The 21403-nt window shown below is 42.5% G+C and overlaps 1 protein-coding gene across 1 annotated transcript in view; it reads right to left on the bottom strand.

Moving 5' to 3' along the window:
* Nucleotides 1-18224, bottom strand: part of ANGPTL6 (angiopoietin like 6) — a 51319-nt gene extending 33095 nt beyond the window's left edge. The window contains exons 1-2 of the mRNA XM_067464139.1: nucleotides 18011-18224; nucleotides 17739-17857 (exon numbers count right to left, since the gene is read on the bottom strand). The gene's annotated coding sequence lies outside the window, so the exon portion shown is untranslated. The remainder of the gene's footprint in view (nucleotides 1-17738; nucleotides 17858-18010) is intronic.
* Between the last annotated feature and the right edge of the window lie 3179 nt (nucleotides 18225-21403).

Genomic DNA, 21403 nt, shown 5'->3' with positions numbered 1-21403 from the left:
TGTTAGTTTTGGCCAATCATCTCTCTAATCTGTCAAGATCGTTTTGAATTCTGCTCCTGTCCTCTGGAGTGTTGGCTATCCCTCCCAATTTGGTGTTGTCTGCAAACTTGATGATCACGCCTTCTGTTCTATCACGCACTGGGCCTGTAAATAATTGTCTTTAGAACAGGATGTGCAACCTTTGTCCAGCAGGAAGCCCGGGAGTCCAAAGAGAAGGTCTCAGAGGGTTTCACCACAAATAGTCTTTAGATAGCTTGTGAGGTACAACAAAGTCCTTTATTAATGAACAATCAAACAGAAACTTCTCTAATCTTCAGTAAAATTAGACAAATGATTCCAAGCTTTTAGGCAACTGGTGAATTCCTAATCTTGCCCACGAAGGACAGGCAACTGTCTTCAATAACTTCTTCTTTAAAGGAAAATCCCCGTTTTAACTTCTCCCAGGCTGACTGTAATCTAACCCTTACTGACGTGGGCTCAGCTACCGGGTTGAACTGCTTCTCGAACGCCGAGTGGACCAAAGGCTTAGATGTTCTCCACCTGGAGTTCTTTGGTCTTTAGGGCTGTTTTCCTGGAAATTCTTAGGAGACTCTTGAAACTGTTCTCCCTCGAAATTCTTTAAAGCTTTGGAGAGGCTTCCCTGGAAAATCTTAAAGGTTGAAGCTTTTGTACAGGGGAAGTTAAAGACATCCTATACATAAGCTAACCTTGCTGAGACTAACTGAAAAATGGCTCCCTTCCCTTCCCAATTGCCCTGAGCAAGGGGCAGGACCAAACTTAACGATGATGCACAGGTGACTTGTAGGCCTGGGCGGTTTCGTTTCGTTAATTCGTAATTCGTTAATAATTCGTTAATTTTTCCAATTACAAAACGATAACGAACCATTCTGGAGCAATCATTAAAAAAACCGAATTTTTAAACACGTTTTGTAAATGCTTCGTATTTCGTTATTGTATTCGTTTCGTTATTGTTCTGAGGTCGTTTCGTTATTATTTCCGCATGTCTGGGCCAGTTTTATGGTTTAATTAGTGAAAAAAAATTATAATATCACACCAACAGTCAAGAACAGAGGGAGAGGGAAGCTTCAGAAGTTTTTGGAGGTTTTTTTAGCGTATTTCACGGTCGCGTCCGCCATTAACGAATCGATTTGTTATTGTTTCGGAAATCGATTCGTTATTTTTTTTACCATTTACGAAATTTCGTAAATATCGAACTTTTTAAAAGGAAAATTTTGTAATTATTTTACATATCGAAACAAAAAAAAACCCCAAATACAAATCGATTTTAGAAACAAATTTTTGCGTTGTTACCCAGGCCTAGTGACTTGCCCTATGACTACAACCAAAAGAAAGCCACCTGTCTGCAGAGTCCCTGAAACCCAGGACTGCAACCAAACATTTAATACAAAGCAAATAAATTTGGAGCTCCTGGTACAGCCGTACCAGCACATCTTCTAACCCTTCATCTAAGTCATTAATAAAGATGTTGAACAGGACCGGGCCCAGGAAGGAGCCCTGCTTGTGGCACTCCGCTTGTCACTTCTTTCCAGGACTGAGGGCACATTGATGTTGCATTTTAGTGACAAATGAACGCACCAAGGCACTGTGTCCCCAATGGCAAACTGCACTGCCAACTGGGATAGCTCTTAGCATCAAGAGGTTTTTTCTAATGTTTATGTACTGTTTCCTTGCAGTTTGAATCCACTGCTCCATCTCTAACAAACAAACTAGTCCAATGTGGGCTAGGCAAAACTATGGTGAGGTGGATCTGTAATTGGTTAAGCGGATGAACCCAGAGGGTTATTCTCCCCAATGCTTCCTCTTCATCTTGGAAAGAAGTGACGAGCAGAGTGCCACAAGCAAGGTTCCGTCCTGGGTCCGGTCCTGTTCAATATCTTTATTAATGACTTAGATGGAGGCTTAGAAGGGTGCTATTTGGAGGATGGACGATGGATGATGGGATTTGCATTACCTTCACTCACTTTCTGAAACCACAGTGACACTCATCCAAATACCAATAAAGACCAAACTTGCCACAGAGAGCCCCCATGGCCAACTCAACATTCTGGTAAGGTTTGGGGGAGAACAGACTATGGATGATGGCACTTGCAGTACCTTAACTCACTTTCTGAGACCACTGCAACCCTCATCCAATGACTTATCAAGACCAAACTTGGCACACAGAGCCCCCATGACCCACTCTCCATCCTGGTGCAGTTTGAAGGATGGACCACAGGTGATGGTGAAAGGGTCTTTGAGTGAAATTTGCAAATGCTAAGCGAGGGGCTTTGAATGAAATTAACACCAAAGAGAAACATACCCTTTCTCTGTAGAAAAAGAGCAACATGGAAGAAAATGTTTTTAAGAAACAAGATGTGACATGTAGAGGTCGGAAGTTGTATTGTGGTTAAGTTCAAAGGTTGTGGTTAAGCGCAGTCTGCAGGTACAAGAAGGTACTTTCCATCAAAAGGTCAATGGAGAGGGCTGGAAAGAGAGTACTTGTTCTTGTTTACTTGAGGTTATATATTGGTGGTAAAAAGCCAAGAAGAGTCACTTGAAGGGTAGCATCTGAGTATGCTGTCAGGCTGTCCATCTTCTTCATGAAGAAACTAAAATAAACCTTGTTTTTTGATCTTTTTTGGGACTGTCTACTTCTTTTCATGCTCCCGTGATGTGGACCTAAGAAGACCCAATTTAGGGTCTCTAACAATGGGACTTACAGTACCTTCACTAACTTCCTGAGACCACTGCGAGCCATATAAATAACTGATAAAGACCAACCTTGATACACAATTACTTTCTCAAATAACCCGGGCAGCGTCGGGTCCCCAAGCTAGTATATATATATATATATATATAGAGAGAGAGAGAGAGAGAGAGAGAGATTTCCTTGCCTTCCATTATCTGCCACAACTTTATTTTTAATCCGTACTGATATTCACCACTACCCACAGGCAAAGAGTGCGACAGAAAGAGCAATGCAGACATCTTCAGACAGAAATACTATTCATTTTCCTCTTTTTATAATGCCCTTCAGATCAAAACCATATATGGCTACAGAAGATTCTAATTTCACAAAGCTGGAAAAAATTGCTGCTTCGGCTTACTGAACTAAATGACATTCCAAGTATATTTATAATTGGCATAATCCAGTGCAAATAGTGCCACATTTAGAACTAGGAAGAGAGTTTAATGGGGAAAAAATATGGTAGGCTCCATCTACTTCATCAGGAAAATATGGTACTGGTCTAGCTTTTTTCTCTCTCTTTTCAATGGAGTTCAATGGTGAATATGAACAGGTGGACAATGACACCTTCCTTTAAAATCATCCAAAAAAAGATTTTAAAAAAGGAGTCCCCGGTGGCGCAATGGGTTAAACCCCTGTGCCGGCAGGATTGAAGACCAACAGGTTGCAGGTTCAAATCTGGGGAGAACGCGGATGAGCTCCCTCTGTCAGCTCCAGCTCCCCATGCGGGGCCATGAGAGAAGCTCACCACAAGGATGGTAAAACAACAAAACATCCGGGCGTCTCCTGGGCAACATCCTTGCAGACGGCCAATTCTCTCACACCAGAAGCGACTTAGTTTCTAAAGTCGCTCCTGACACGAAAAATAAATCCAAATGTAAAGTAGTTGCCCCAAAACCCTAATCCCATTTGCTAAGATTCTATCAAATCCATATTCTGTGATTAATATCAGTCTTTCTCATCCGATCATATCCTTTATGCCAGGGGTCCACAAACTTTTTAAGCAGAGGGCCAGGTCACAGTCCCTCAAACTGTTGGAGGGCCTGATTATAAATTGAAAAATAAAACATGAATTCCTGTGCATTCTGCACATATCTTATTTGTAGTGTAAAAAACACTTTAAAACAATACAATAATTAAAATGAGGAACAATGTTAACAAATATAAACATTAGTATTTCAATGGGAAATGTGGGCCTGCTTTTGGCTGATGAGATAGGATTGTTGTTGTTGTTATGTGCTTTCAAGTCGTTTCAGACTTAGGTTGACCCTGAGCCGGGTTAATGACCTTGTAGAGCCGCATCCGCCCCCCGGGCCTTAGTTTGAGGACCCCTGCTCTATGCCCTCCAAGTGTCCCAATTTGGCAGGATTGTCCCAATTGATTCCCCATCATTCCATTACTTTTAAAGTATCCGAGTTCCTCCGTCCTCCTTCCACTTTCTCCTAAGATTAATTGCTACAAGTTGAGCTCAAACTGGAAAAAGCAGGAGGAGCAAATTTTTGCCCTTTCCTGTAAACTCAGGCAAAAACAAACTCATGCAAATTCTCCTATCTAGTGTGTTATTCCTTATTGATAACTTCAGCCATCTTGACCACTTTCTAAAATTGCTTGGTCAAACATGTCCCATGTTTTATCTCGCTCCAGTCATTTGTGAACTTCCAAGAAATCAGGAACAGATTACTTAACCACAGTATCTATTATTATTATTATTATTATTATTATTATTATTATTATTATTTGAAACACCACAAGATGAGTCCACAGCAGACACTCTGCTGGCTGTTGTATTGGATCACACATCGGACACTTCCCAAGTGTCTAGGACTGTGTGATGTATCGGCGAATAATGCGTGCAGATCCCAGTAAGGTGGCCTTTTGCAGCTGGCAGATGGTAATCTTGTCAGCGCCAATTGTATTTAAGTGCAAGCCAAGGTTTTAGGCACTGCACCCAGTGTGCCGATCACCACTGGGACCACCTTGACTGGCGTGTGCAGTTCGATCTTTAAATCCTCATATCATGTCATCTTTTCCAGTTGTTTCTCGTCAATCTTGCTGTCACCTGGGATTGCAACATCGACAATCCACACATTGTTTTTTAACACGATCATGAGGTTGTGCTCCAAAACTCTGTCTGAATTTGGAAGTCCCAGAGTAGCTTACGTGTTCATTTTCTGTAACTTTTTCCGGCTTGTGATCCCACCAGTTGTTCATCACAGGCAGATAGTATTTGTGGCACAAGTTCCAATGAATCTTCTGAGCAACGGTGTTATGCCTTTGCTTGTAGTCTATCTGTGTGATCTTCTTGCAGCAGCTGAGGATGTGATCTATTGTTTCATCTGCTTCCTTGCAGAGTCTACATTTGGGATCTGTTGTTGACTTTTCAATTCTGATTTTGATGGCATTTGTTCTAATGGCTTGTCCTTGGCCTTGGATGTCAACTCTTAAAAGACCCAGACAACTTGGCCAACAAGCAAAAATTCAGAGGATTGAAGTCTAAAACATTCAGAGGTCCAGAAATTTTGAGAACCAATGATATTACAAGGGTTGAATGACAAGTAATGCCTCCACCTTCGTTACTTGGCTTGGGATGAGAATATTTTAATATTTAAATAAATCAAATGGAGAAATAATCCATAGAATCTGCTCTTTAAAACTACCATTATTCACTTTTCCACATAATCACCAGACAATTGGATACATTTCTGCCAACGATGAACAAGTTTTCTGAAGCCATCACAGAAGAAGTCGACACTCTGTTTCCGCATTCAGTGTCTCACAGTTCTCTCATCCTGAGTACCCATCATGCACAGATCTTCTGATAGCTAAGCAAAGCAATACTGTAACCCACATGTTCTTCTAAAATGCTGATTGTGCTTGAAATTTCTCTCTGAGTGATACGACGATCGTCCTAAATCAATCTGTCACCCTTTTGCTTGTCAAACTCGGTGGTTGCTGTCACAGGACATCCAACTCTTTGCTTGTCACACAAGTCAGATGTTCCCACCTCAACATCTTTAAACTTACTCGCCCAACGATGCACAGTACTCACGTCAACACAATCGCCATAAACAGCTTGCATTCTCTGATTAATCTCCTTTGGGGTGACACCTTCTGCTGTCAATAATTCAATGACTGCACGTTGCTTAAGTCGCATTGACCAACCGTCTGTGCAGGGTTCCATACTTTGCACTTTAACAACACAAGCATTCTATGCTAAGGCTTCCTGCCAAAATGGAACTGTAGAGGAGAGTCAACTGATCAAGCCAGTACCTGCCGCATACCAGTACTGCCATCTGTTGAGGAGTTACGAAGGTGGAGGCATTACTTTTCATTCAACCCTCGTAAGTCAGAAACAAATTGAACGTAAAAGTATTAACCCATTTGCCGATTTGCTGTGTGATCTGAAAAAAGTCACTGCAAATGTCACTTGGTTGTCCTCTAAATACCCATAGTCTTCTTGCTAGTATGGTTGGTCGTTATCCTTCACAAAGGTGATTTTCCTAGTTTTGTTGTCAGTGTATTTAAGCATGTAGCTGTGCTTTGAGTTAGTTTTATTGATTTGTGGCTTCTGTGTGTTCCACCCACTTGGGAAGCATTTCCTCCAAACAGAGTCCCATTGAATGGGCTTCTGAGGTTATTTACTTGGGCAAGGAGAGCTTTCCCATGATCCTAACTAGGAAGAAGTGTTTTCTTGTATCTCTCCAGCCACTTGGTGTTTATACTGGCTGACAAGAGCGGCTAATGTTTCCTTCACCGCATGAGGCCTCAGCAACACTCTCGACTATCACTTCTGGGTATATGTCTCTCAGCTTTGGCTAAAAGTGTGTTAACTGAAGTGAAGGGGTGGTAGTTTTGAATGGGGTTGCACTCTTTCTGACGGATCATCCTCATAGGGGTACATTTGGATCTGGCACTGCTCTTGGAAGTGGGTGCAGATTTGGCTCCCTTTTCTGGGAGAAGGCAGATCTGGCCACAGTGGAATGCCTTGTTGTTGTTTATTCGTTCAGTTGCTTCCGACTGTCGGACAACACCACCGCCAGCTCCTTCAAGGTCAATCCAGTCACTTCAAGGCTAACATCCATCCATCCATCCTTCCCTTGGTCGGCCCCTCTTCCTTTTTCCTTCCATTTCCCCCAGCATCATTGTCTTCTCTAAGCTTTCCTGTCTCCTCATGATGTGGCCAAAATACTTCATCTTTGCCTCTACTATCCTTCCCTCCAATGAGCAGTCAGGCTTTATTTCCTGAAGTATGGACTGGTGGGATCTTCTGGCGGTCCAAGGCACTCTCCAACCATCACCCATGTCAAAAATAATTTGCGAACTTCACCTCCTCCAAGAGGAAATGAACCATCTAAACCAGGCTTTACAGGCCAATTGATACTCCATCTCAGATATCAGAAGAGCTGCAAGACCGAGAACAAGCCACGAGAGTCAAGACAAAGATCAACCCAGAGGAAAAGTGTTCTTGCCATACATCAAGGGAGCCACTGACCGCATTGGGAAGCTGATGTGGAAACACAACATACAAACTATCTACAGACCCGCCAAGAAAATCCAATAAGTGCTACGTTCAGCAAAGGACAAGAGGGATCCTCTCACTTCTGCAGGAGTCTATCGGATACCATGCAGCTGTGGACAAGTCTGCATAGGGACCACCAGGCACAGCATTGCCCAAACACGAATTATGGAACATGAAAGGCACTGCAGACTACTTCAACCAGAGAAGTCAGCCATAGCAGAGCACCTGATGAACCAACCTGGACACAGCATATTATTTGAGAACACAGAAATGCTGGACCACTCTCACAACCACCATGTCAGACGACACAGAGAAGCCATTGAAATCCACAAGCATGTGGACAATTTCAACAGAAAGGAGGAGACCATGAAAATGAACTAAATCTGGCTACCAGAACTAAAAAAATCAGTGTGTAATTCATATATGATGTGTGTTTAAATGTAATTTTATGTGACAGGATTGTGATTGCAATAGAATTTTATTGGCAGGATGTAGTTTGACACAGAAGGGTTAAACAGCAAAAGTAAGAAGCTGTGAGAATGTGACCCTGAGTTCTTGCTCTGTGAAAGATTAGGGAGTGCCAGAGATAAACTTCCTTCCAGCTGCAGTTTGTATTAGTTCCTATCTCTTTCGGTTTGTGTTCTTCACGTCTGTCCGCTGATGGTGTATGTTGTCTATTTTGAGCTGCTTAAGTAAAGCTGAAAACCTGCTTTTACTGGAGAATCCAGAGTCCATTATTCTGAGCTTCTGCGATACTCTGCTACACGCTAATAAAAAAACTCTAAAATTACAACAGCAAAACAACAGAGAGGAAACAATCAGGGACAGCTAATCACCACTCAACAAAAGATTGCCCCAGGCACCAACAAGCCACACCAAAAAAAAACTGTCAGGCCATCAAATGCTAATCAAGGAGGTCAGTTGAAACATTCACACCTAGCTCCAGCAGACAAGAGTCCTTTGTCCCACCCTGGTCATTCCACAGATATATACACCCTTTTTCCTACTTCCAACAGACCTCACTACCTCCGAGGATGCTTGCCATAGATGCAGGCGAAACGTCAGGAGAGAATGCCTCTAGAACATGGCCATATACCCCGAAAAAACCTACAACAACCCACTCTCAGAATTTTCCTCCAACACCACAGTTCAAAAGCATCAATCTTCCTTCATTCAGTCTTTTTTATGATCCAGTTCTCACATCTGTGGGTTACTACGGGGAATACCATTGCTTTAATGATAGATTTCATACTAGCAGAATATTGGGATTATAGTCTTTTAATAACAGTATGGCTGTTGCTCCCTCCTCTGTCTGACCGGACTTCCCGGTGCCACATGAACACCTCAATCCCCTCCTTTCAGACTCCCTTCCTTCTAATTCCATAAATTGTGTTGGGTTTTGATATAATCCTATATATGGCTTTTGGCTTTAAGAGGGATTGTAATGACCTGCCTTAGGTTTTGTGGTGACTGCAGTCTGTGGTCTCACCTTTCTTGGGGATTGGCATTTATATTGAACCGTGGGCCTTCCAAAATTCAATAAGTTGCTACCCTGCTTAATTTCTTGACTTTAGGCCAAATTTTCCTATAATCTTTGATTTTGTTGTTTTGTCCTTTTGCATCTGATCACCTATGACTAAAATCCTGCTTTGGCGTGGGAACAATATATTCCTGAACTTTAGCATATAATTTTTCAGTGCCTTCTTCTGCCTCTGGAGTTGGAGCATAAACTTGGGTTGTGGTTATGTTGATGGGTTTATCATAAAGTCTTATAGATATGATTTGGCCAGACTTTGTACATGCTCTAATTAGCTGGGGGCACAGTCCATGAGGGCATTCCCCGTGTCCTCTGAGGACAGTCGGTCAATGACTTAGAAGGAGCCATTGTGAAACAGAATGACATCAGACCACGATTAAGGAGAGAGAGAGAGGCTCCTTTATTCTCAACCATTAAGAGTCTGTTGCCAGGAATTTCAATCAGGACATTTCAAAGAATTACATTTTTATAATACAGTATATGTCAATGAGATTGCCTGCTAATACAATGTTTTTAATATTGTGGATAGTGGTAATAATGTAATTGTCAGTGGCAGAACTTTTTACATTCAATTTGTTTATGACTTACGAGGGTTGAATGAAAAGTAATGCCTCCACCTTCGTAACTCCTCAACAGATGGCAGTACTGGTATGTGGCAGGTACTGGCTTGTTCAGTAGACTCTCCTCTACAGTTCCATTTTGGTGGGAAGCCTTGGCATAGAACAGTTGTGTTGAAGTATGGAACTCTGTGCAGTTGGTCAATGCGACAAGCAATGTGATGCAATAGTAAAAAAAAAGCCAATGGGATTTTGGCCTGCATCAATAGGAGCATAGTGTCTAGATCTATGGGAAGTCATGCTACCCCTCTATTCCGCTCTGGTTAGACCATACCTGGAATATTGTGTCCAGTTCTGGGCACCACAATTCAAGAGAGATATTGACAAGCTGGAATGTGTCCAGAGGAGGGCGACTAAAATGATCAAGGGCCTGGAGAAGAAGCCCTATGAGGAGCGGCTTAAGGAGCCGGGCATGTTTAGCCTGAAGAAGAGAAGGCTGAGATGAAATATGATAGCCATGTATAAATATGTGAGAGGAAGCCACAGGGAGGAGGGAGCAAGCTTGTTTTCTGCTTCCTTGGAGACTAGGATGCGGAACGCGGCTTCAAACAGGGGCTGGATGGCCATCTGTCAGGGGTAATTTAAATGCAATATTCCTGCTTCTTGGAAGGGGCTGGACTGGATGGCCCATGAGGTCTCTTCCAACTCTTTGATTCTATGATTCTATGATTCTATGCACGTGCAGTCATTGAATTCTTGACAGCAGAAAGTGTCACCCCAAAGGAGATTCATCAGAAAATGCAAGCTGTTTATGGCGATTGTGTTGACGTGTGTACTGTGTGTCGTTGGGTGAGTAAGTATAAAGATGTTGAGGTGGGAACATCTGACTTGTGTGACAAACAAAGAGTTGGATGTCCTGTGACAGCAACCACCGAGTATCACAAGCAAAAGGGTGACAGATTGATTTAGGACGATCGTCGTATCACTCAGAGAGAAATTTCAAGCATAATCGGCATTTCACAAGAACGTGTGGGTCACATTATTGCTTTTTTTGGCTATCGCAAGAGCTGTGCACGATGGGTTGCGAAAACAGAGTGTCGACTTCTTCCGTGACAGCTTCAGAAAACTTATTCATTGCTGGCAGAAATGTATCCAATTGTCTGGTGATTATGTGGGAAAGTGAATAGTGGTAGTTAAAGAGCACATTCTAAGGATTATTTCTGTGTTTGAATTATTAAAATATTCCCATCCAAACCCAAGTAACGAAGGTGGAGGCATTACTTTTCATTCAACCCTCGTACACACACCCTTGGAGAGATCAGAGGTAGGAATGAAGTTGATTGCATGAGGCTGGGACAGGTATGGGACACGTATGGGACAGGTACTCACCAATCTTCCCCCAGCACCAGGCATGGTGGTCTGCGGAAAGGCCTTACTGGTATATTATTTAGACTGTTAGAATCATAGAATCATAGAATCAAAGAGTTGGAAGAGACTTCATGGGCCATCCAGTCCAACCCCATTCTGCCAAGAAGCAGGAATATTGCATTCAAATCACCCCTGACAGATGGCCATCCAGCCTCTGTTTAAAAGCTTCCAAAGAAGGAGGCTCCACCACACTCCGGGGCAGAGAGTTCCACTGCTGAACGGCTCTCACAGTCAGGAAGTGCTTCCTGATGTTCAGATGGAATCTCCTCTCTTGTAGTTTGAAGCCATTGTTCCATTGTGTCCTAGTCTCCAGGGCAGCAGAAAACAAGCTTTCTCCCTCCTCCCTGTGACTTCCTCCCACATATTTATACATGGCTATCATATCCCCTCTCAGCCTTCTCTTCTTCAGGCTAAACATGCCCAGCTCCTTAAGCCGCTCCTCATAGGGCTTGTTCTCCAGACCTTTTATCATTTTAGTCGCTCTCCTCTGGACACATTCCAGCTTGTCAATATTATGTTTGTTCATATCATGATCTGATCACCATGATCAATATATCTCATATGCATGGGGGTATTGGGGTAACGATACAAAAGGTTTGCTAGGGTAGACCCTTTCACTCAGACTTAGCCCCCCCCCCCCCCCCGAATCAAATTCAGCCCCCCCCCCCCCCCCCCCGAATCAAAATCCTGGCTACGGGCCTGCCCAGCACCTTCTGAAAACAATATGTAAACTTTTAAAAGTTGGGCCAAAAAAACTCAGAAGCATCACTCCAACAAATATGGGAGCAATCGTCTAACAATGGAAATTTCTGATTAAAATATGCACAAGCATGGAGAAGGAGAAAATAGTTATGCATACAAGACAACACAAGTGTATAAGACAGAATAAGTGTATTTCAAAATAGTAAGTTTTGATTTATACGTATAGGAGCATCCATTGTAATTAATACCATGTGTGTCTTTTTTTTCGCTTTTAACTGGATTTGTTTCCAAGTACAAAATGTTTCATGGTGTTTCACGTTTCCCACTCAGCTGCTATGAATGAAACATTAGTAGTAGCAACAGCTTCAGTAAAAAGGCTGGAGTTTTCCCCAAAATTGTTGTTGTTCATTCGTTCAGTCGTCTCCGACTCTTCGTGACCTCATGGACCAGCCCACGCCAGAGCTCCCTGTCGGCCGTCACCACACCCAGCTCCTTCAAGGTCAGTCCAGTCACTTCAAGGATGCCATCCATCCATCTTGCCCTTGGTCGGCCCCTCTTCCTTTTGCCTTCCACTTTCCCCAGTATAATTGTCTTCTCTAGGCTTTGCTGTCTCCTCATGATGTGGCCAAAGTACTTCAACTTTGTCTCTAGTATCCTTCCCTCCAGTGAGCAGCCAGGCTTTATTTCCTGGAGGATGGACTGGTTGGATCTTCTCGCAGTCCAAGGCACTCTCAGCACTTTCCTCCAACACCACAGCTCAAAAGCATCGATCTTCCTTCGCTCAGCCTTCCCTAAGGTCCAGCTCTCACATCCGTAGGTTACTACAGGGAATACCATGGCTTTGACTAGGCGGATCTTTGTTCAATATTACCATCAAGTTCAATATTACCATCTGATATATTCTTGTTGCCATAATCTTGGTTTTTTTGACGTTTAGCTGCAACCCGGCTTTTGCGCTTTCTTCTTTCACCTTGATTAGAAGGCTCCTCAGCTCCTCCTCGCTTTCGGCCATCAGGGTGGTGTCATCTGCATATCTGAGGTTGTTAATGTTTCTTCCAGCAATTTTCACCCCAGCTTTGCATTCATCCAGCCCCGCACATCGCATGATGTGTTCTGCATACAAGTTAAAAAGGTTGGGTGAGAGGATGCAGCCTTCCCCAAAATTATTGGGGAGCATTTCAACTGGAATCCAATTTTGGTAGGGAATATCCTTTGAGGCCACAGAGAAGGACAGGGAAACAATATGGTTTACAGTTTTAGTGGAGACAGAAACATAGTTCTCACTCCTGCAATGCATCCATATTTGGCTAGTCCGTTGCAGACTGAATGTGGAAAGAGGTAGTGGTAGCATTATGTCAAGCAGTTTAAAGGAACCTCTAAAAGGCTCTGTTTTCTCTGTCAATGTATAAACCTTGACAGAGAAAACAGATATAAGAATTCTATAAAATGTGAGTGATGGTGGTACTGTTCTTAAGATCTAGGGTGAAAAAGGCATCTTATCCCTTGTCTGAAACCTCATTTGGAAATGCAAACACTTCTATTTTGCCACAGAAAGAAAATCCTCACTTGTAAGAGGACTGCAAGAGGAACAGAAAGCGTTAATTTTTGTGTTGTGGAGCTGATGATGTGTGTGCATACACGGGCAGTTTGGGTTTTAATAATCCAAAACAAATGCAAAGGTAGCTGTTCTGTCACGCGCTGGGTCTGTAAATAATTGTCTTTAAATAGGACGTGTGACTTGAGCCCAGCGGGAAGCCAGGGCCCTCCGAAGAGAAGTTCTCGGAGATTTTCCACCACAAATAATCTTAAGATGGCTTGTGAAGTATAACAAGGTCCTTTATTAATGAACAATCAAACAGAAACTTCTCTTGTCTTCAGTAAAGTTAAACAACTTCTATAAACTTTTGGGAACTTTTATCAACTTTTGAGGACTTTTAAGATCTTTAGGAACTTCCATGGATTTTTGTCAAATCCCTATGAACTGTGAACTCTTAAGAAATCCTTTTATCAACTTTTCCAAACTTATATGAACTTCAATGGACTTTGGGGGGCTAACGTGACTTCCCCTTAGGCCCCACATAATTCCCCCTTTTCCTATGAACTCTGTGTATGCTCCCTTGCCCCATTCCTCATTCCCTATATGTATGTATAGCTATATAAGAAAATATGAAGCAAAGTAACCTTGTCAAAGGCTTTCATGGCTGGAATCACTGGGTTGTTGTAGGTTTTTTCGGGCTATATGGCCATGGTCTAGAGCAGGGGCCCTCCAAGGTCATTTACCTGGCCCTTGTTCAGGGTCAACCAAAGTCTGAAACTACTTGAAATCACACAATAACAACAACAATCCTATCTCATCAGCCAAAAGCAGGCCCACATTTCCCATTGAAATACAAATAAGTTTATATTTGTTAACATTGTTCCTCATTTTAATTATTGTATTGTTTTTAAGTGTTTTTTTACACTACAAATAAGATATGTGCAGCATGCATTTTTTTTTCAAATTATAATCCGGCCCTCCAATAGTTTGAGGGACTGTGACCTGGCCCTCTGTTTAAAAAGTTTGTGGACCCCTGGTCTAGAGGCATTCTCTCCTCTTGAAACATTCACACCTAGCTCCAGCAGACAAGAGTCCTTTGCCTCACCCTTATCATTCCACAGTTATATAAACCCTTTTTCCTAGTTCCAACAGACCTCACTACCTCTGAGGATGCTTGCAGACGAAACGTCAGGAGAGAATGCCTCTAGACCATGGCCATATAGCCCGAAAAAACCTACAACAACCCACCTAAGTACCGTTGACCTGATTCCGGCCATGAAAGCCTTTGACAATACACAGATTTTGTTCATTTTCATAATTTCCTCCTTCAAAAAAAATGAGAGAATGCCTCTAGACCATGGCCATATAGCCCGAAAAAACCTTCAACAACACAAAGTGACCTTTTCATGAACCAGCAACTCATGGCTCTTGGAGTTTCCAAACTTCCTAAGCCAATAATCCCCTAAACAAAGGACTTAACCAGAACCATTTGCATGGACAATAAGTAAATGGTTCCCTCTTCCTGGACCTTGGAGGGCCCAATGGCTAGGCCATCCAGGATAATGGAGTCTATGGACATACTGAATCACTCAGCACAAAGGACATCTCTCCATCTGTGAGGAACCGGGGATTTGTTGCTGCCTCTCCTGCTGTGTCATATCCCAATCTCCGAAACCAATCTCTGTTTCATCAAAGAAACCCATATCACAGGATAGTAAGACAAAGGACCTAGCTTCTAGAGGCAAACAGTAACCTAGAACCGTTGGCCTATAAAGCCCTAAATGGTTCTGGCCCAAGCTACCTATCCGAACGTATCTCTGCCTATCAGCCCGCCAGGACCCTAAGATCTTCTGGGGAGGCCCTGCTCTCTATCCCGCCTGCTTCACAGGTGCGGCTGGCGGGGATGAGAGACAGGGCCTTTTCTGTGGTGGCCCCTCGGCTGTGGAATGCCCTTCCCATGGAGGTAAGATCAGCCCCCTCGCTAATGGTGTTCCGAAGGAGATTAAAAACTTGGATGTCTGAACGGGCATTTGGTTAATCAGTGCAATGAATGTGACGATTACAGGGATGGAAATATGGACGACGAATTTGGATCACGACTCTAGTTATGAGATGCATTGTGTTGTTATTGTTGTGTCAATATTGTATATTGTGCTCTAATGGTTTTAAATTGTATATCGTTGATTGATCTTATCCTTGTTGTAAACCGCGTTGAGTCGCCTGTTAAGCTGAGAAACTGCGGTATACAAGTAAAGTAAAGTAAAGTAAATAAATAACCCTGGCTAGGCTTGAGAGCCCAAAGGATTTCGCCCAGCCATTTAGCCAACACTGGTCATCTTAATCTGGTCAACTAGACATTATTTTCATTGTTTCCCTGTTGCCCGCCTCCTTTCCACCTCATTGGCTGAGAGGTCAAAGCAGGGCTCAGGCCATAATTGGTTCTCCTGCTGGCCTGCTGACGTCACAGCCAATCATAACAACACCAGCTCGGGGGGGAGGGTGTGTGTGTGTGTGTGGACATGGGAACTTTTGAATCTGAAGGCTATAAATATTGTATCTCTCTGCCCAATGGGCATGTCGATTTTGTTGGCAGATTACTGCAATCATCATCCTTTCCAGTTGTAATGAAATAAACATCTCGGTGGCTTTCTCTTCAACTTGGTGAGATTTATTTTGTAATATTGGCTTCTCTTTCTCACCAGGCAACCCACAATGGCTTGGGCCTATCCACAGCCATTCTGAATTGCTCGACAACACTGTAACCTCAGACAAAAGCAATGTATCCTGGTTATTGTCCATTGTGAGGCATGCTGAAGATTTGTACACACACTCTTTTTAATATGTGTGGATGTGTTTTACATGTAGGAATACCCAGTCTGCAATTCATTGTTGCTTGTCAAACATGACTCTTCCCAATGAATTTATGCCAATCTTGGTATCAAGATCCTGCTTTACTGTTGACAATTTAACACCACTTCCCATGGCCATTCTCATGCATGTTATGACATCTGTTTAAAGTTTTAGTTTGGTTTTAGCAGTTTGTTTATTTTTCTAAAGTCTTTTCAGGCTAAATATTACAAAATGCATCATATGCTGAATTTCCACCAAACAACTATTAAAAGGCTCAAGTTATCCCAGGGAAACAAAGCGTGTCTTATCAAAATCTATATAAATAATAATGTAATGTTCGTTTGTGGGATTAACATAACTCAAAAACCACTGGACGAATTAACACCAAACTTGGACACAATACACCTATCAGGCCAATGAGTGTCCATCACCCCTAAAAACACACAAAAAACCCAGCAGAACGGACTTAAAACCCACCAAAATAAACTATATATACATATACACATACACTCACATACACATGCACACATATATACATACATACCTACACACATATATACACAAGCACACACAAATATACACATACATATAGACATGCACACATATGCACACATACACATATATTTACATATATATATATATATATATATATATACATACATACATATAGACATACATACACATATATACACAAGCACACACACATCAACAATATACATATCTATATAAATAAAAATGTAATGTTCATTTGTGGGATTAACAGAACTCAAAAACCACTGGGGGAATTGACACCAAATTTGGACACAAGACACCTAACAACCCAATGTATGTCCTTCACTCATAAAAACACTGAAAAACACAGCAGAAGGGACTTAAAAAACCCCCCAAAAGCTAAATGACGAAAAGCTAAAGACAATACAGAAAAAAGGAAAGAGGGAGGGAAGGGGAGAAAAAAGGGAAAGAAAGAAGGAAAGGGAGAAAGAAGCATGGAAGCAATGAGAGGAGGGAGGAAGAAAAGAGGTAGAGAAGGAAGAAAGGAGAGAAAGAGCGAGGGAAAGAAAAAGGGGGAAGGAAAGTTAGAGAAGGAAGGAAGGAGAGAAGGGAAAAAAGGGAAAGAAGGAAGGAAAGAGGGAGCGAAGGAAGGGGGAAGATATAGAGAAAGAGGGAGGGAAGGAGAGAAGGAAGAAAAGAGAGACAACAGAAGAGAAAGAAAAAGGGGGAAGGAAGAAAAGAGATAGAGAAGGAAAGAAGAAGAGAAAGACGGGAAGGAAGGAGGAAAGAGGAAGTGAAGGAAGGAAGGAAATAGGGAGTGAGGGAAGGAGGGAAAGAGGGAACGTTAGCCACAACAAAGTGTGGCGGGTACAGCTAGTACACATATAAACACAGAAATACACAAATATATACGCACATATACACACATATGTACACACATATGCACACACATATATACACCCATCTATCTATATATTTCTGTATATATTTGTGTATATGTGTATATGTGTGTGTTTGCATAGAGAGAGGGAGAGAGAGAGAGAGAGAGAGAGACAAAACATATATATATAGACAGTGCCACAGCAACAGGTGGCAGGGGATAGCTAGTGGCAAAATAAATCATTGATTCCTGTAACAAGAAATGAGTGATCTCGTAAGTTTCCGCCTTCGAACATTTTCACAAAAATAGCAAATACTTGCCATGATTCCCTTTAATACTGAAGACCAGAGCTTGCAAAAGTTGCTCCTTTAGACTCTAACTTCCAGAATTTCAAAGTGTTAGCACTGCTTGGGGGTTTGGGGAGTTAGAATCACCTTGAAAGCAAGTTTTCTAAGCTCTGGATTCAGCACAGATGTAGATTTGTGCTTACCTTTATAAGATGTCCTACTGTTCCTAATGAAGTGGAATCTTGGATGAGCCAGGTCACTTGTCTAGCCGCTCATGCTGGGAGGGAAGGTGGACGATCTTGCTTAGAAGACAAACCCTGTGCTGCAGCAAATGGGGAGATCCCACATCAGCTACATCTCCCCCTCCACCCCCATCACATCCTCCTTCCCACATTAGGCAGAGGCAGCCAGTTCCCTTCCCTCCCCAGAGGCCTACTTAGCCTCTTGGGATGGGAACCTCATTCTTTGACCTTACCCTCCTCGAGTTCTGTAAATATTTACATCCCATTCATTCCTGATGCTCCTCAAGCAACATCCCCCCCTTGCCACGTCCCTGCAAAGAAGAGCACACACGGTCTCTCTCGGTGCTTCTCAGTGTGGACGTCTCTCTTTCACTCAGCTTTTTTGATCTGGAAGCGGGAACTTGGCAGCCAACACTACTTTCCACCAGGTCTCGTGAGCAGACTGTCGGCTTTCCCTTCCTCCCACCCAGCACTATCCAAGCAATGTCTCTGAGGATGGAAACACATACTATGGAGCAATCCCCTGCTGAAGGTTGTGTTTGGCAAGGAATGGAGAAGGGCAGTCTTCCGTCTTCCTCGACGCAGCTCTTCTCAAGGGATCGGATGTGTAGGACTGCCATTTCCCTCTAATGTACCAGGGAGCGATTACAGGTGGAGCATCCCTTCTCTGAAATTCCAAAATCTGAAATACTCCAAGCCTCGAACTGTCCATACAGGTGGCTTATTTATTTATCGTGTCAGGAGCGAACCAAAACAGTTGTATTGCATTAAAAACAAACAAACAAACAAAACACAAAGTTTGCAGACTTGGTACTCTGTTAAATGTCCTTTGACCCGTAGCTGGCTACTTGGAGTGCCTCTGGTGTTCCATTGTGCATGTGGCAGGTCTCAGGTTGCATTGCAGCAGGTGGTCAGTGGTTTGCTCTTCTTCACACTTGCATGTCGTGGATTCCACTTTGTAGCCCCATTTCTTGAGGTTGGCTCAATCTCGTGGTGCCAGAGCGCAGTCCGTTCAGCACCTTCCAAGTCGCCCAGTTTTCTGTGTGCCCAGGGGGGAATCTCTCATTTGGTATCAGCCATTGATTGAGGTTCTGGGTTTGAGCCTGCCACTTTTGGACTCTCGCTTGCTGAGGTGTTCCAGTGAGTGTCTCTGTAGATCTTAGAAAGCTATTTCTTGATTTAAGTCGTTGGTGTGCTGGCTGATACCCAAACAAAGGATGGGCCAGAGATGTTACTGCCTTGGTCCTTTCACTATTGGCTGCTACTTCCCGGCGGATGTCAGGCAGTGCAACACCGACTAGACAGTGTAATTTCTCCAGTGGTGCAGGACGCAGACACCCCGCGATAATGTGGCATGTCTCATTAAGAGCCACATCCACTGTTTTAGCATGATGAGATGCTACAGTGGGCATACGTATTCAGCAGCAGAGTAGCATAGCATCTTCACTGTGTCTGGTTGTGATCCCCAGGTTGTGCCAGTCAGCTTTTGTATGATATTGTTTTTAGCGCCCACTTTTTGCTTGATATTCAGGCAGTGCTTCTTGTAGATCAGAGCACGGTCCAGAGTGACTGCCAGGTATTTGAGTGCGCTGCAATGCTCCAATGGGATTCCTTCCCAAGTAATCCTCAGAGCTCATGATGATTATCTGTTCTTAAGGTGAAAAGCACATGTCTGTGTTTTAGATGGATTAGGGATCAGCTGGTTTTCCCTGTAATAGGCAGTAAGAGCACCTAGAGCTTCGGAAAGCTTCTGTTCAGCCATCTCAAAGCTTCCTTCTTGAGCAGTAGACGGCTGATTCTCTCTTTGTAGACGGCTGATTCTCTCACTCCAGAAGCTACCAGAAGCGACTTGCAACATATAGGTGGCTGAGATGATGACATTTTTGCTTTCTGATGGTTGCAGCTTTGTTTTATGTACAAAATTATTGCAGATGTTGTGCATAAAATTCCTTCAGGTGTATATGAAACAAAAATATATTTTGTGTTTAGTCTTGGAACCATCTCTTAGATATCGCATTATGTATGTACAGTCAGCCCTCCACATTCACGGGGGTTAGGGACCCAGGACTTCTGTGAAAATTGTAAAAACACTGAATAAAGAAACTTAGGAAATGTATTTAGAGGAATCCCTAGGTCCTCCAATACTACTGGATGTTGACCATAGAATCACATTGAAGGATCTAGGGATTCCTAAAAAGAACCTTCAATAAGTCAAACCCACAAATGTGAAGGGCCAACTGTATATTCAAATACAGTTCTTCTGAAATTTAAAGATCCCAGAAAGTCCAAAATTCAAAACACTTGGTGTCCCAAATATTTCAGATAAGCAATAATAATATTTCAGATAAGAGATACAATCTTTATGTCACATACCATTATGTTGTTGTTTAAAATAATAATAATAATAATAATAATAATAATAATAATAATAATTTTATATACCGCTCCATCTCCCCGAGGGGACTCAGAGCGGTTCCCAGGGAACATCACAAAACATACAAAGTAAAAAACAACAACCATAAGATTAACAAAACAAATTATAAGCATAAAAATTGTCGCCATAACACACATATATTCAAAGAATCCTGCCTGTTCAAGGCAATTTAAAAATTTTAAAAGGCCAGGCCACTGGTACTGTAAACTAGCTGTGAATGATTCATGGGCCAGTACAGATCCACAAACTACTAGTTTGGGTAGCACTGACTTGGGGGACCAAAATGGAATCCATAATATCTACCTTTTAATTAAACTGGTATATAACATGGGATATATTAACTCAAACTCACACCTGACAATTCTTTGTAATGCCTGAGACAATTGGCAGTCTGTGTGTCAATATCAGTCATGAACTCCCAATAACATGGTAGAGCTAGTCAGGAAAATGAGAGGTTTTGGAAGAAGGCCACCATAAATGGGACTAAAGAGTCTCCAATTCTTGTTTACCAGTGGCTATTGAGCTTGTTAAAGGATTCCTCACATGTTTTATAACTCTTTTTATTGCAGTGCAGCAGAAAATGGGAAGGAAGGGATGGGGATGTTTACAGCATGGCAAATTAATCAGGAGCATGTATTGGAAAGAGAGAGGAAGGGAAGGAGGACGGGAGATAGTTACTGTGGTTGGAACAGATAATTGAGCCCAGATGGGTAAGAACCAGAAAGATGTCCAGCTGCTTTGCTAGCGGGCAATATGTTTACACTACTATCTGTGGTTGAGGAAAATTGGACTCTTCACACTTACATTTTCATGCCAAAGGTTTGCAAGACATCTCCTTTCGAATTGCAAGGTGGGTTCCCCATCCAGAGAAGATGCTCCAGAGAAGAATACGTTTCCTTTAAAAGTAGTTTACTTTTGTAGCTGCCAGGCTGAATCTTGTGGTGATAATGGCCTAAGGGGTTTATCATATGACATACGTTGTAAATACAGGAAGATAATAGCATCTTTGGCAGGGGCAATCACACACCCCATATCTCTCCCATTGTTTCATTGCATTTTCTATCAGTCTTGCTCACCACGCCATTCACAAAACAGGATCCATCCATACACACATCCATCTTCCTCTCTGTAGTGCTTGTAAAACCGAAGTCAAAAGGCACAGTGCAAAATGTTTAGTTCTGTGTCTACCTAT

This window comes from Anolis sagrei, chromosome 2, assembly GCF_037176765.1.
Source record: "Anolis sagrei isolate rAnoSag1 chromosome 2, rAnoSag1.mat, whole genome shotgun sequence".
Lineage (NCBI taxonomy): Eukaryota > Metazoa > Chordata > Lepidosauria > Squamata > Dactyloidae > Anolis > Anolis sagrei.
This window is presented reverse-complemented; position numbering and strand designations above follow the sequence as displayed.